Source organism: Drosophila melanogaster, chromosome 2L (genome assembly GCF_000001215.4).
Source record: "Drosophila melanogaster chromosome 2L".
In the NCBI taxonomy this organism is placed as follows: Eukaryota; Metazoa; Arthropoda; class Insecta; order Diptera; family Drosophilidae; genus Drosophila; species Drosophila melanogaster.
Window position 1 is genome coordinate 17,041,094 of NT_033779.5, and position 4,548 is coordinate 17,045,641.

The 4,548-nt window shown below is 39.3% G+C and overlaps 1 long non-coding RNA gene across 2 annotated transcripts; it reads right to left on the bottom strand.

Moving 5' to 3' along the window:
* Positions 1–1,387: 1,387 nt before the first annotated feature.
* On the bottom strand, positions 1,388–2,072 carry lncRNA:CR43802 (long non-coding RNA:CR43802). Of its 2 annotated transcripts, NR_073794.1 has the most exons (2): positions 1,951–2,072; positions 1,388–1,844 (listed from the first exon to the last, which is right to left on the bottom strand). It is a non-coding gene; the product is annotated as a long non-coding RNA:CR43802 (long non-coding RNA). The 2 variants fall into 2 exon arrangements; NR_073795.1 differs by having other exon boundaries at positions 1,388–2,072.
* Between the last annotated feature and the right edge of the window lie 2,476 nt (positions 2,073–4,548).

Here is a 4,548-nt window from a genome sequence, read left to right on the forward strand (position 1 = left end):
CTCCTAGATAACTATCGACTCCTTCCTCTGCCAGACATTCCTGGGCACTCGCCGCTGGATGTGTAAAGAGCTATCTATGGCCGCATCATCTACGGGCGAGTTGCTACCAAACGGTGACACAGACAGGCAGACGACAGAGACATAAGCATATTACAATATTACACTGTCACCGGAAATGGCTTTAACGGCAACAACAACCAAATACAGATGGAAAAAAAGCCAGGGAAAACTAGGGGGGAAATAAAAGAAAAGGCAAGCAGATTGTATGCGACAAATGGGAGATAATGTAGCTGGTGAGTGGGGACCTCGAGATGTGGGATGGCATGGGATATGGTTTGAGATCTGGGACCTGAACCGAAACCAAACCAAACCAAAACGAAACGAAACGATACGAAAGACGGTCTATGTCTGAGTGGCATTATTTTAACATTTTATGCTGGCACAACGAAAATCTGACAGTTGACTAGCGCAGAAAATATGCTCACAGGGATACACGAACTTACACACACTTGTGTACATGTTTGTTGTAATATGGAAAGAAGCGGAGAAAAATTGCTGCCGGAAACGGGGACGCAAAAGTGTTAAGCGAAGCCCAGAAGCATGAGGAGGAATTCCTTTTGTGCCCCGGCGTTGATATTCAATCAGCGGCACTCATATATTCATCATCACCATGAGCTATCCCCACAGTCCCATTCCCAAACATATATACACATATCCACATACATCTCTGCAGGGACGATCCACCTAGGCTGTCATAATTGACAAACCAGCTCACGTAGTGAATCAGTGATGAATGTTTTTATGCTTATTGTTGAGTTCACTGAGCGAAATGAGTTGTTTGTCTGTCCGTCCGTCCGTCCGTCAGTGTGCTCACGTATGTGTAAATGGGTGGGCATTAGCTCGCTTCAGCAGGTGGGCGGAGTGGGTGATGGGCGTGGCTGAGGGTTGAACTAACAGCACGTGCTGCCCTTACACTGCGGAAAGGGGAGCATTCTCGCACACATGCAATGAGGGGAAGTCCATATGGGCTGTATTCCGAACAGGCTTACAAATTACTTAGTTTCCGATATTTCTAAATATGGCGAAATGATAATTAGCGGAAAATATTCTACAATCAATAAAAAAACCATAGTGAGCTAGAAACTTTTTTAAAAATTTAATTTCCGTTATTTTCATAATATTCTGAACACTTAATTAATTCTTAGTACAAACTTTAATGCCAATGTCCTTAACGATTTACAAGTTTCGAGTACAAGTCTGCCATAATCACCCACTTAATTTCGATTCGTTCCATGGCATAAAATTACCCTCTCAAATTATGGAACCGCGACCGAAATAAATTATGGCTAATTTAAAATATTTTTATTTTATTTATTTTTTTTTTTTTGACTGACTCAAGGGCTTCAAAGCAACCGAGGAAATAAAAACCGCAGAGTGAATGCCAGGGCTGCAGCCACAAAAACTCACAGGCCAATGAAATGCAATGCAATGGTGTGGTTGTTGAATTTCGCATTTGGCCAAAAGGCAATGGAAATTATTAACATTCATAGATGAATGACAGTCATTGGCTGCGGTTCGAGTTTCACTGGGTTTCGGGGAGTCGCAATAAATTAGGTTGATTGCTGTGGGGATTCGCAAATGTACGGGCAAAGTGCAATGGTTAAGCCCTCTGGATTCCTGGCGGGTGATTTTCCTCCTCTTTTTTTTTGCACCAGGAAATTGTTTGTTTTGCGGTCACTTGAATTTCTCAAAAAGCGAATCAACTCTTTGGGTGTTTGATTACCAGTGTGAGCCGCCAGGCCATCATCAATTATTCGGCGAGAACGTCATCAGCGGCGTCGGGCCTTGAGGATATATACAAGAGGAGCAGGACAACGGGCAGCTCACCGAAGGCGAGCAACAATTGCAATAATTAGCGAATGATTTAAAACCGTCAGTAATCATCATTACCGTTGTCGTCGCGGTTGTCGTCTCCTTTTCCCGCTTTCCACACTTGAAAACACAAAATGATAGTTCAGTATTATAACATTTTTTTGGATAACAAAAACAAGATTTTAAACAAACTTTTTAAAATGTAATTCGAAGAATAAGAAGTCAGTAAAAATATATCAATTAAATTACGTAACTTTAAAACATTGCTCAGACATATAGCACAAGGTATCTGTGCTACTACAATGGTTTTATTTTTGTTATTCCAAACCAGATTTTTAACTGATTTTTTTTCAGTGTATTTTGATTAACAAAGAACGAGGACAGGTCATTCCGAACTGAACCGAGTCGAACAAACCGCTGACGACCGCAGGCATTTCATTTTAGCTCGTGAAATTTTCAAGTGAAAATTTCGTTTGCGGCTCGCACTAATGACGATAAATTGCGTCGCCATCGCACAGGGCACTATAAATAAGTTTTGCTCGGCAAGGCCCGACTTTTGACCCCGATTTAGGCCAAAAACGGGACAGGTGCACCCCATCAAGAAACGGTTTAAAAATGCTGCGCAATGCGTTCCTGCTTTCCAACTGGATGTAATTTCAATTTATCACATTTCAAGAGGAAGGGAACTTAACCATTGGTCAAAGGAGTATATCGTAGTATATAGTATATCATAGAGTGCAGGTAGATTTGGATAAACCCTTTTTGATATATTGTCGAGAGAAGCATGGTTGTGAACTAAAGGCTTTTTCAGATTGTTTCATAGTAGATAATATTTGCTATTCTAAAGTGGTGTTTGAAAAATAGCAGTATAGCTTTCGTATGCGTCAACTATTACAATATATTTTGGTCTGTCAACCTGTTGCCAAAATTCTGAAATGTCAGCTCGCCCACGATATGAAATATGTGTACATGTGTGTGTGAGGTGAAAAGTAGAAAACTGAGAACAGTTGAGTGGAAATTGCACAGTTGAGAAAAGTTGGGAACATCGATAATATATTTCATATTGGAAAACCAAGAGCAACGCACCCGATAGGAAAAACTTGGTAAATACTAAAACTCGCTGCCTGGAACCCTTTACGCACATCCACACCAACTAGACCGCAAGCACAGATATACAGATGAGGTCAAGCGATTAGGAATGCCGAAATTAATATAATTGATCCAAATGTTTATATGTCTTCAAGTAAATTTGGAGAAAAGCAGCTAGAAATGTGCAATGCTGACTAACAAATTTTTTTTTAAGTATTTTAAGTAAATGTGTGCTTTATAACAGACATGGATAGACTAGAACCCTTAGAATGTTAACCCTACTTTTGAGTTCTATTCTTTCGACTTCAGCTGTCCCTACGTGTATCCATGAAATTCAAACAAATGGCAAAGTTAAATTTGAAAATAATAGAAAAACTTTCCGCAGTCACTCTGGCAAGCGGCAACAACAATAGCAATAACAGCAGTAAAAGCAACAACGAACAAACAATAACAATAATGCAACTAAAATGAAACTATTTCGAGTGAAATAAATCTGTTAGAATGTGCAAAACTCCACTGCCAGCGCATTGCGGCTTGCATTTTTCGAAACGGACTCCAAACCGGAGATGTTTGCAGGGGGTGGCGATGGGTGGTGGGGTGGAAGTCCTCATGGGAGCCAAAGGGGGCGTGGCAGCAGCAACTGGAAGTGGAATCATTTTTATTGCCAAACGTGTTTGTTGCTCAATTTAACTAAAAGTGCTGCCAACTAAAAGAGAGAGGTGGATAAAGGAGTAGAGTGGCAAAAGTGAAAAAGGACCGAGGGAAAAGTCCCTTCGAAAACAGGCAGGAAAAGTATCCTACAAAATCTGTTGGGCTTGTGAGGCAAATAAGCCTTGAAAAACTATCGATTATCTAAGAATGTAATGCTGTGTACATATAATCCCAATTTTTATTATCTTGACAAATAGTTTATTAATATTAAAAATCTTATTTAAACCAGTTCGATCGATTTTTGGTAATAAATTATTTTTAAGGTATATTGTTTGAATTCAAATGGCCTAAGATACCTAAAAATCACACAGGATACTTAGCCAATACTAAAAACTGCAAGACAAGACAAACTTTTGTTGGTCATTGAACTGATTGCCATTTTAGCCGTTGCCATATCGTGGCATAAATATCACAAAATGAATTTATTTATAGGTGCATAAAGACAACCCGACTGTGTGCACTGCACTTATGTGTGGATATTTATTGCAGGCATTGTTTGCCCATATTCCTGTGTTGTCTATTTATTTGCCGCCTTCCGTTTTGTCATTGTGTTTATTTGGGACTTTCTTTTTCTGGCCCAATCCGTTCTGTTTTGTTTTGGTGATTTGAAATCGATGCATAAATAATGGTTTATGCCAGCGGCTTTGGTTTCTCCTGATTTTAACATTTCATGAGAGTCCCATACCGTGCGTTACGCAATGGGAATGTTATTATATATAATGTTTATCATATATAATGAAAAATAAATAAGTGAACACTACAATTTCTTGAATCGTAATATTCTTGTTGCAAAGTACTTATATTTTCGAAACGTACTGTCCTTCAGACGACGATAAGGGCGGAAAATCACAGAAATATGACAAACTTTTTCAATTG